General features: G+C 41.8%; 1 long non-coding RNA gene across 1 annotated transcript; it reads left to right on the forward strand.

Annotated features, from left to right (window-relative positions):
• Positions 1 to 5,477: 5,477 nt before the first annotated feature.
• On the forward strand, positions 5,478 to 11,328 carry LOC129464645 (uncharacterized). Its single transcript, XR_008651650.2, has 3 exons — positions 5,478 to 5,872; positions 6,055 to 6,116; positions 6,683 to 11,328. It is a non-coding gene; the product is annotated as an uncharacterized lncRNA (long non-coding RNA).
• The last annotated feature ends 1,054 nt before the right edge of the window (positions 11,329 to 12,382 follow it).

The following is a 12,382-nucleotide window of genomic DNA, read 5'->3' on the forward strand; positions in this document are numbered from 1 at the left end:
CTGGGAAGCAGCACCCTTTTCTCCTGCAGTTTCTCTCTAGCTCTCTCTACTGACAAAACCTAACATTGTGTCAGCTGGCAAAGGGAAAATACTTAAAGGGCCTGGATCCATTTTAACAGAGCAGGCAAAAAGGGTGAATTTGGAGGTGAGAGAGAATATAATCAATATCTGGCACAGCGAGTTATTTAACCTTGCCTTTGTTTCCTTAACCACAAAATGCAAATAATTATAGTGCTCCCTTCATAGGGTTGTTAGGGGAATTGAATAAGCCAGTGAGTGCTGAATGCTTAGAATAATGACTAGCTGAAAGCAAGCACACCATGAGTGTTTCCTATTCTAAGCAGAGGTGGAAGTTAGGACTGTCTTGGGAAACCTAAGAGCACAGGAGCTGTGAGTTGGTCCTCCTGTAATCCCTCAGCTCTGTAGTGAGTGCTACACAAGATCACTGAACTCATGGGTGCTGGTACAGCAAAAATCAGCCAACATAAATGGGGTGCTTCATAAACGCCTTCCTTTTATGTGCTTCTCACGCTCAGAAACCATTTCAGCAGGTGACAGGCTTACCTTCAGGTTAATTTCTGCTTTCTTGAACTCATTAGACCTCTTCCAGGATGTTACACTGAATTTCTATTTACACTTTAAGTGATTTTTTAGAAAACATTTAAATCAAATCTATGATATTAGTTAAGGACAGTCTTTCCCAGATAAAGATCCTGCACATGGCTAGTTATGGTGGCTTATGCCTGTAATCTCAGCACTTTGGGAGGCTGAGATGGAAGGATCACTTGAGTCCAGGAGTTCAAGACTGGCCTGGCAACATGGTGAAACCCTGTCTCTACAAAAAATGCAAAAATTCATCAGGCTAATGTTTTAATTTTCTGTAATCAATCATTTAAACTCAGGGCCCAACCACTTCTAGACTGTTCTATGACATTTTTTAGATTTATGTTGGCTGATATTTAAAGAGAGAATGCTTAGATGGAGCCAACCTTCAAAAATGCCCACAAAGAGCCTCATCCCCTTTGCAAATCCAATGCCCAGCCTTAAAAATCTAAAGAATAAATAAACATCAGCTTGAGAGGAAATGCCTCTGAGTCATGTATTTCTGAGAACAGGTCTTAACTAAGGTGGCTAGGATGGAGAATTAAGGTAGGAATATGTGATAGCTGGTGTGAGCTGGTCTTTCCTCTGGGCAGCAGGCTCAGGACAAGGCTGGAAACTAAGGTTTGGGTTTCTGTTGAACTAATTTTTTTTTCTTGGCCTATTATTGTTGTAACCGTCCTTTAATGCTGAGAAAGGAATTCAGAGAGCCAGTGTTTCTTTTCTGTTATGAAAGATGTTAGCAGAAATATAATGTAATTATGTTATAATTCATATGAAAGTAAAGCCCTGAAGAATTGTAACTGCTGTCCCTTATATTTCTCTCAGGAATTGGTTACCCATTTTTTGAATTCTGTTATTAAAATCAGACTTCAGGGAATGCTTTGAGGTTTTGGAAAATTCTAAGTAGAATTTACCATTGTAACTTCAATCATTAAATTGTGTTCTGGAATAGATTCATTTATATCTGAGTGTGTTTCGGTTCTGATCTAAAACAATTCTTCAATGATACAGCTGGCAGCAAGGGGTAAAGATTGTTAGAGGATATTCATGAGCTTAGACCAAGCAACATCTGAAATAACTTGTGGTATCCAGGTGGTGACAGCACCGGGCCATCTCACTGTGGTCTCCGTGACTTCATGTCGAAGGAGCAATTCCTATTTTGGTTGTTTTCTCTGCCAGCCGGTAATGAAATAATGGAAAAACAATTGCCTTGGTTTTGTTAGCCAGTGTCTATTGCCAGCCAAACTTCCTGGAAGTTTGTGGGCTCCTTGAGTGAGTCAGCAAATGCTTGCTCCGATGTAACAGGGCTCTTTGAATGAACTATTTCTGAAACAGCCAATTGTGGGAGAGCAGTTGAGACTTTGATGCCTGAGGTTCTCCCATTTCAACACTTGGTATAAAAATTGCAGGCAAGGGGCCTGGTCTCTGACTGCATCAAATGACCAACAGTCTGAGTAAGAGGCACATCAGGGGCAGAACAAGAGAAGAGAAAGTAGGGTGATGTGGCTGCCCAACAGGAGGTATCTGACAGTTGGTGTGTGAGAGCTCTGGGTTCAGGAAATAACACAAGAAAAACGATCCACTGTGGGTCTGTGCGAGTGTGTCTGCAAGAGCATTAAAAGCAAAGGAAATAATCTCTTCAGTGATTAAAACGAGCCCAGTAGCAGAGGGTTCTACTGAGTTCATTGTATTTGTGCTTTTATCAATACTTGATAATTACCCACGAATATCTAGCTCTAATAGAAACCTTTTGGAAGTGGCTGTCACTGGCTGAAGCAGCCCACACCTGGGACTGAATGGCTTTGGAAATGCCCCCAGCCTTCTCCTGAGTGTCCCCTGCTTATGGGACATTTCCCCACTCAGGCAGGAGAGCAGGCTGCCTGGGAGACCCTTGAGAGTCCATCAGATCCCCCCTTTCTCCCCACAGTCGCTGCTTGTTTGGGAGTGGGGGACTCCTCTACTCACACAGATGTTTCAGCCACACGGAACGGAGCCACGACTTTGGCACGTCACTTCCAAAATTCAAGGATTTTTTTCAAGTCAGGTCAATTGCCTCAGGCACAGTTTTGATCCTGAGACCCCAAGAGACGTCTGAGTTAATTGCCTGGAGTGTGTGCTGGGCTGGGGGGTTGAAATCCTTCCATTTTTTTGTCCTTCTCTGAGAAGGTTTCCGCATACGCATTCTGGATGCTGCCATGACCTGCCAGAGTGCAGCCAGAAACGTGATGTCAACCTGTGGCCCTTTTCTCAGATCTTTTCGCATCAGGAACTTGAAGAGCAGGGAGGGGAGGAAGAGACTGAACTTGCCTTTAGAATCTTAAAAAATGCCAGGTTATTCTTGTCAAAACTTAAAAGGAAAGAAAAAGCATCTTATGATCTGAATTGCTGCTGAGAAAAAAAAATGAATTTCTTTAAATCATTTTTATTAAATAGCACCAAGAGTGAATGGCATAGGAAAAAATGTCCTTTTGATGACTTTCTGAGCATTCTTCCTCTGTTTAAACATCTCTACTTTCCCGACATGCCTGAAATGGTACAACAGCTGTAACTGACATCAGGGAAAAGATATTACAACTGTCACCCGTGTTAACTCCATACGCTGGGTAATATCCTTTCATCAAAGCCAACGGGGCTGCCTGCTTTACCTGCCCAATGATGTCAGTGAGAGGGAAATTATAAATCTTTTCACAGCTGCCGATTGATAAAGAAATAAACCCACACTTTTGTGTTATATCCACTATAGTTCCTCTTGGCTGATGTTATCACGCGGGTACCAAAGAAATTAGTGATGACAGCCCACTTAATGGGTACACGTTGCCAAATATGTGCTTAACATTAAAAGCTACTGAGTGCATATACAGAGGTTTTGTGTTTGTTTTTGTTTGAAAATATACCCAAAGGCGAGTAAGGCCAGATTTAATTATTATATGCTGACATAATTAAAATACCCGGTCTTGCTCTCTCAGCTGAAATGTTTATTAAATCAAAATGACAAAATAATTCAAAATATTTGTGTTATTTATTTATTTTTTCTGGTAGCATTGTGACATTGTATTAACAAGGCTGAGCCTAGCTCTTTACAATGGAAAACAGATGTTTGTTCATGGATTAAACTGAGGTGTGTGGACACCAATATTTCTAGATGGCAGTATTGATTCAGATGGATGATGATTGTTTCCATTGAAGCATTTCTTCCTGATTAGGGTGTTTCAACCCTAATTCTCAATTAGCAGTTGATTAATATTCCCCCTCCTCCCACCCCCTCAACACAGGAAGTGTTTTCTGATCAGTTGGTGAACAACTTCTAAACAGGGACAAGAACCTGAGCAGAAAACTGCTGAACCCAGAGTTTGTTCTGAACATTTCTCAAAATAATAGCTTACATTTCTTTTTTTCTGAGTGCTAACCAAGTGACACTCACTTGTCATCTATTTATGTGCTCCCGCTGGGTCACAGCAGCCTCAACTAATGCAAATCAATTGTTGCCTCTGTATATCCCATTCCCGACCTGGCCCTTTTAGGAGCTTCCACCCTACTGCTAACTGGGGACAGCAAGTTAGTATCTTGTCTCTTCTGAATCCTTTTGGAAGTGTTGTCACAGGCTAAAGCAGCCTGCACGTGGGACTGAATCACTTTGGAACCCCCACTCAGCCTTCTCTTGAATCAAACAGTTCCATTTCATGTACAGGTCCCATCAGTTTGAAATGAAGCCCTGCCTAGGTTCACACTTGGCCTTTCCGAGTTCTGCCACCACCCCCTCCTTCCCAAGCTTGTGGCTAGCTTCATAATGTGGCTTCCTGGGGAGAGGTCCAGTGGAACAGAGTCTCAGCTCTGTGTCCGGGGTCCTTGGGTAGCAATGGAACTGCTATGGACTGAATGTTTGTGTTTATATGTTGAAGCTCTAATCCCCAGTGTGACTGTCTATATTTGGAGATGGGGCCTCTAATAAAGTAATTAAGGTTAAATGAAGTCATACGGTGGGGCCCTGATCTGATGGAATTAGTGTCCTTATTAGAAAAGACTCCAGAGCCTTCTTTGTCTCTGCCTCTGCCCCTGTCTCTTGTCTATGCCCCTGTCTCTGTCTCTGTCTCTGTCTCTGCCTCTCTCTGAGAGCACACAAGGAAGAGCACACAGTGAGATGATAGCAGCCTACAAGGCAAGAGAAGAGACCTCAGAATGAAACCTACTCTTCCAGCACCTTGATCTTGGACATCTCAACCTCCAGAACTGTGAGAAATCCATTTCTGTTGTTTGAGCCACTCAATTGTGGGTATTTTGTTATGGTACCTCAAGTTGACTAACATGGGACCTTTGCTGTCCTCAGTGGCAACAGGGTCCCTTGCCCATTCTACTGGCATCTGCTACACAAGTCTATAGCAGGGAAACTCTCAGCTTGCTGACTGTGTTCCACCTTTGCACTCACAGGGACTATATGTTCCCCTGAGGCCGGTTGTGGCTCCCATAGACCCAAGGCTCTGTGGTCTACTTTGCAGCCCTGGGCTGCAGGAGGACTCTACTGATGCTGGCACAATTCTGGGCAAGTTAGGCAACCAGTACCATCAACTACCTTCCCCATCTGCCGCTGTGGTCTACAGGAGCTTCCTGACACCTTCCTGCATGCGCCATGGAAGGGCATGGAAATCTGCTGGAGAACCAAGCTGGTGGAGGTGGATTTCTCCCAAGGTTATATCCTGAATTCTCTCTGCCCTGGGCATATTGGGCCTCTGGGACCTAGGCCCATAGGCATAGCTCTTGAAATGCTCATGGAACTCCAGAAAATTACTCCCCACTCCCCCACAAGGCCTGGTTTTCGAGACAACTGTGTCATGAAAGATGTTAAGAGACTAGGTTTTAGGGCTTGATGGCCCCTTTTATATTTTGTGAGATTTCTCCATTACTTTATTTTCTAAGGGAAAAAGTCCCCTGGCTAATGAACAGATGTTCCCTATGCATTTAAAACTCATGCCCAATCCACACTTATTATTCTCAGGAGGGCCCTGGGAGGTAGGCAGCAGGCAGGCTCTGGACTGACTTCCTTTTTTATAGGGGCCAGAGGTGGGTGGGGGTTAGCAATCATTTTTAAAGTCAGATGCAATTAGAATACAATGATATTAGAATCACTATTTAAAGTCCCTTAAGTGTCATCTTGACGACAGACAAACATATCTCTGTACAGGTCAGCTCACCCAGACAGCTTCCTCCAGCTCTGAAACAGATCGATTGAGCACCAGATGAAGTTGTCATGGATGGGAGATGTGATGTACAAGAGGTATTTCCTTTAAAATATTAGACTCTTACTCAGCATGAGGAGATGGTCATGCTTTGAGAAGCAAGGGAACCATACACAGATTTACATCTCCCATCTGGTTCTGCCTCCAGGGCAGAGGCTGGATTGGAATGATGAGCAGTCATTCAACTGCTGGTGAAATTGTCCTCTCTCTTCCTCCCCAGGCTCATCTCTGAATTAAGAGAAGCATGCACATATGAAGCACTGCCCCTGAATAGTTCCCATTGTACGTGATGAGATGGAGTAAGCCAGAGAACACAACACGTGTAACTCGCGCAGAGTATTTCATGTTGGCGGGTTGGGACTGAGCTTTGAACCACGTCTGTTTGCCTCCTGAACTCTGAGCTCTTATATTGACATCATGCTGCAGATGGTGTACATGTGTCTAAGAATGAAAGATACAGATTTTCAGGTTTCACTAAAATGTTAAGTAATTTTACTCGCCCCAAAGAGGCTTAAATTATAGAATAGGATCCCTCAAAACTTTAGGAAAATAAAATTAGAAAATATTTGCCTTGGAAATTTACATCCTTAACAGAATAAGGAAAAATGACATAGGATTATGATGTAGGTTTATTATGATGTGGGAATCATGGAGGATGTGATGTTTCCATTAGACTGAAAGCACCCTGGGGGCAGGTGCTATACCATGCTTCTCTTCCCTAGAAACTGGTATCTCTGGGTATCAAGACATTCTCCTCACTCCAGTGTCACCAGCCATCAGGGCTTAGTTTTTCCCTTACATCACCAGCTGTTTCTCACTCTCTTCTCTCTGTGTCTCACTCCATCTAGAAAAGCAAAACTTACTTGAGTTCTCTCCCCAAAGTCAAATGTAATCGGACAGGCAGACCCTCCTGAAATTCTGAGCAGAAATTGCTGCTACATTTGAATCAGATTCTAAGAGGTGAGAAATGCTTCTTTTTTTTCCCAACTTATATTTTAAGTTCAGGGGTACGTGCACAGGGTGTGGAGGTTTGTTACATAGGTAAACGTGTGCCATGGTGGTTTGCTGCACAGATCATCCCATCATCTAGGTATTAAGCCTGGCATCCGTTAGCTACTCTTCCTGATGCTCTTCCTCCTCCCACCCCCAGTGTGTGTTGTTCCCCCCATGTGTCCACGTGTTCTCATCATTCAGCTCCCACTTGTAAGTTAAAACATGCAATATTTGGTTTTCTGTCTCTGCGTTAAGTTTGCCGAGGATAATCGCTTCCAGCTCCATCCATATCCCTGCAAAGGACATGATCTCATTCCTTTTTATGGCTGCATAGTATTCCATGGTGTATATGTACCAAATTTTCTTTATCCAGTCTATCAGTGATGGGCATTTGGGTTGATTCCATGTCTTTGCTACTGTGAATAGTGCTGTAATGAACATATGTGTGCATGTATCTTTATAATAGAATGACTTCTGTTTCTTTGGGTATATACTTAGCAATGGGATTGCTGGGTCAAATGGCATTTCTGCCTCTAGGTCTCTGAGGAATCACCACACCGTCTTCCACAATGGTTGAACTAATTTGCACTCCCACCAATGGCATAAAAGCATTCCTTTTTCTCTACAATCTCACCAGCATCTGTTGTTTCTTGACTTTTTAGTAATAGCCATTCTGACTGGTGTGAGATGGTATCTCATTGTGGTTTTGATTTGCATTTCTCTAATGATCAGTGATGTTGAGCTTTTTTTCATGTTTGTTGGCCACATATATGTCTTCTTTTGAGACGTGTGTGTTCACATCCTTTGCCCACTTTTTAATGGGATTGTTTGTTTATTTCTTGTAAATTTGTTTAAGTGCCTTATAGACACTGGATGTTAGACCTTTGTCAGATGGATAGGTTGCAAAAATGAGAAACGTTTCTTATATACACCTGTGGATCAGTGCCGGTCACATGCCCCAGGCCGTGATTCTTCATCAGTGCTAATGCGTTCTTCTAGTGGACATCTCAGTGTTGACGTGTTCAGAGTTGTGAGGGACTTGAGTGGTGATTAAGCAAAGGAGGAGGTCCTGGCAGCAACAATCTGGGCCAGAAAGTGGAAACAGCCTCGTGAATTCTGAACTTTTCAGGTTATATCAATGGAGGTGCTTTACTCTTGACACACACACACACACACACACACACACACAACTGTACCAGGCAAGGTTTTGGCAAATATATGTCACAATTGCACTGTGATACAAAGAAGCAAAATTCCAAGTTTATAACTTTCTCATCCTTCTATAGAATACATGCATTTCCCTAAACACATATATTATTAATATCCCATAAAATATTAACTCCATCTAAAAATGCCTTATTAACAACATAATGAGTGCAATACACACATCGGTTTTCTCTAGACACTTTATTTAGAAACCCCGAGCTCTTTTGTTTTTGATATCAGTGAAAAGAGATAATATAGAAATGTTTATTTGTAATGATCAAGAAAGTTCATGATCTTGTAGTCAAGGAGTCAACACAGAATCAACAGTTTGGTCCAAAAAGTAAGATTTCAAAGCAAAGATTTTTCCCCAAAGTTGAGAAAACACAGAGGTACTGTGAAGCAGCACATCTTTAGAGATGCACTATGTGTTGTTTTGTTTGGTTTTGTTTGTGGGCACTTTCTAAAATGGGATTTAAAGTCCAGGGACCATAATTAGGCCTACCACAAATGATGTTATTGTTGTCTTTAATGTATGGCCTTAAATACATCATAAGAAGGTTCACAGTGACAGTTTACTCATTGCTGTGAGCTTGTGGACACCATTGTCTGCTTTAAAACAATGCTCTGGCTTTGCTCTTTGAAGACAAGACCTGAAAAGTCAGCTGTGTGTATTTTCGTAGATCATCAATATTAGAAGGTGCACATCGTAATTCAAATCTCTGAAGAGGAAGAAGGAAGACATTGACTTCAGTCTTCATTTGGTCCTGTTATGGGACTTCCAGACACTGAAAAACTCATCCCTACAGCCGGCTGGAGGATATTGTCCTGGAAGGGACAGCTTTCACATATGGTTTGGATTCAATTAGCCAGCTCCTCTGAGAGCCACTAGAGTACCATTTAGGACATTGCTTCTTGAATTCTCATTTGCAGCCTTGCAAATAATTTTCAAAGGTCATTAGACCATAAGGAGTTTTCATTACCCTTCATTCATGTCAACAGCAAACACTTACTGACTGAGCGTCCACTTGGTGCCCTCTGCTAGGTGCTTCCAGGTGCATCCAAAAAGGGATGCAGTATAAAAAATTAAAATGACTAGAAACAGCAACACATGGAAGGTAAAAATCTTTCTAATAAGAGCAATGGAAGAAACATTTCTACAAATGTTAAGCTGTAAGTCAAATGTTTTTAAAAAGAAAGAAAAGACAAATTTGATTAGACAAAAATGAGAAACTGCTTGCTGTGGTCTGAATGTGTCCCCCCAAATTCATATGTTGAACCTTAATTGCCAATGTGAGAGTATTAGGAGGTAGGGCCTTTAGGAGGTGATTAAGTCTCTGCCTTCACAAATGGGATTAGTGCCCTTATAAAAGAGGTGCAAGGAAGCTGCTCATCCATTCCACCACATGAGGATGCATCCAAATGTGCCATCTGTGAAGCAGAGAATGCCCTCACTAGACATCAAACTAGACATCAAACCTAAATTGGCCTTGATCCTGGGCTTCCCGCCCTCCAGAACTGTGAGCAATAAATTTTTATTTTTTATAAATTATCCAGTCTAAGGTATCTTGTTATAGCAGCCCAAACATACTGAGGCACTCTTGAATGTCAAAAGACACTGTAAACAAAATTTAAAAGGCAAATGGAAAAATGGGGCAAATATTTAAAACCATAAAGGGCAAGATGCTTTATGAAAGTGTCATATAGCTCAATAAAGGAAAAACAGTCCAACAGAAACATGGTTCTGGAACATAAGCCCTTCACAGAAGAAATACAAATCACTGACAAACATACAAAATGCCAAGAATAGCTAGTATTTAAAGAAATACAATAAAAATAATGAAACATTTAAGCCTGTCAGATTTTCCTCTTCTTTTTCATTCTTTTTTCTTTTTTTTAAGATTCAAAGCCATTAGTGAAAGCACATGAGACACTGTGGAGTTGGAGGTGTGGGTCATCGCCTGCCTGTTCATGCCCTGTTCTAGGTAATCTGTCCTCTTCCCAGCCTACCCTACCCACCCATTACTTCTCTGACCTACACTCACCATGGAGAGCTGCTCATCAGCAAGGGCCTGGAGTGTGGGGCCATACACTCTAGCAAAGCAAAGGCTCCCCGGGAGCTGAGCGAAAGAACTCAGAGCCTTGCTAAGAAGCTACTCGCCCGCTAACTGGAGACTGGAGCAGAGGAGATGGCTGCAGAGACAACACACACAGACATAGCGCCTGGGCTCTGTAGGTGGGCAAGGCCAGGCTGTGCTTCCTCCAACTGGAGGCACTGAGCTCCCCCAACAAGCCTACAATGGACCCTGCATCTCACCTGAGCTGCTTGGAGCTGGGCTCTGTTTTAGCCACTGACAGATCCGTGCTCTTGGATTGCTAGGGGTACAGCGCATTGGTGGAACGGAACTTTTCCAGGGCACGTGGCAATTTGTATTAGCAGCTTTCAGTTGGGAGTTGTTTTTCAACCCAGCAATTCCCAGTAAGGGAATTTATCAAAGATATGACTAAAGATTTGTGTCCAGGGACACTTACTGAAATGTTATTTTTTATTAGTGAAAAATTGGAAACAATTTAAAATCCCCACAGGAAGGAAATTGTTTCTCTCCATAAGATGGTATACAAAGGTCATGGTAAGATATCCATGGTGTGGCCTTGCAAAGCCTGTTGCTGAAAAAGCGAAATAATATGAACCCTAAATTGGCAGAAGATGATGCTTTTATGCATAAAAAACACTGAAAGTGTATCATCTAAAATCTATTAATCTTTTATTTTGAAATAATATCACTTGTATAGGTAAGTTGCAAAAACAGTACAAGCAGTGCTCATGGGTCTTCACCTCAGCTCAACAATTGTTGACACCTCGCAACGTTTGATTTATTGTTCTCTCTCTATACATACACATTCACTCACATATAATTCTTACAACATGACTATAACAATTTTACACAACATATACATATATAATATGTATGTATATGAATTATATACCTTATATAGTTTTATATAATATTGTATATTATATATATTTTATATATGTGTGAACATGTATGTTATTCAAAATCTAACTATGCATGTTATTTAAAATCACATGCATTATTTTTCTGAACCATTTGATGGTAAGTTGCCGAAATCATATGCTTTTACCCCTCAATAGTGACCTTCAAATGTTATTTATATTTTTTGCCTCTTTCGTTATTCTGTATTTCCCATTTTCTGTCTTTGTAATTAGATAAAAATAATAACATACGTTATCTCAAGAAGTAAATCACAACTATTTACTTCTGAAATTCTTTAAGTAATTTAAAAATTACTGACAATCATAAGTTGATATATTCGTTTGAAATAAACTTAGAAATACATATGTTAAGCTTTAAAGATGTACATTTCTTTTGAACCAATAATCTTTCTGGGACTCTAAGAAATTATTCTAAAATTGCAAAATGGCAAGATGAACAAAATGTATTTACAGTATTCATTTAAGAGAAAATGTCAATAGTCCAGATGTCTAACAACAGAGAAACGGTTATGAAAACTAGCACATCCTTCTAAAGAAAGTGTATGTCCATAAAAATGGCACCTGTGGCCAGGCGCAGTGGCTCATGCCTATAATCCCAGCATTTTGGGAGGCCAAGGTGGGTGGATCACTTGAGCCCAGGAGTTGAAGACAAGCCTGGCCAACATGGCAAAAACTCATCTGTACTAAAAAATACAAAAATTAACCAGGTGTGGTGGCAGACACCTGTAATCCCAGCTACTCAAGAGGCTGAGGCATGAGAATCACTTGAACCCAGAAGGCAGAGATTGCAGTGAGTGGAGATGGTGCCACTGCACTCCACTCTGGGGGGACAGAGTGAGTGAGACTCTGTCTAAAAAAAAAAAAAAGGCGCTTGTAAAGAACTCCTTGCCACCAGGAAATACACACCTACACTGTGGACACGGGCAGCCCTCTCTGAGGGTTTGGGTGGAAGGATGTGTGCACCACAGCGATCCTAAAAGCCTCAAGTAGATCCCTTGAGAAAGCCTCCCTGAACATGAAGCCATCTGCTCTGTGAGCCAGACTCATCTTTCCTGTCATGAACATCTGAGTCCACAGAGAGCTCTGGGGTCCCAAGCACCACCTGCTAGGGTCCCCCTCTAATAGGGGCAGTGAGCACAGAGGCACTCCTCAGGGGCCAAGCGAAGATCTTGCTTCTCCCCATTCCATGTGGAAGGCAGACCTCATGACCAATGGCAGTCTTCCTGACTACAACACCTAGGTAAAGCCTCAGAATCATTCTGGATACAGCATTCCTGGATGGAGGGAACCCATGAGATAAAAGTATGTGCTGCCTGGGCCAAGCCTGCAGGTAGAA

Source organism: Symphalangus syndactylus, chromosome 2 (genome assembly GCF_028878055.3).
Source record: "Symphalangus syndactylus isolate Jambi chromosome 2, NHGRI_mSymSyn1-v2.1_pri, whole genome shotgun sequence".
In the NCBI taxonomy this organism is placed as follows: Eukaryota; Metazoa; Chordata; class Mammalia; order Primates; family Hylobatidae; genus Symphalangus; species Symphalangus syndactylus.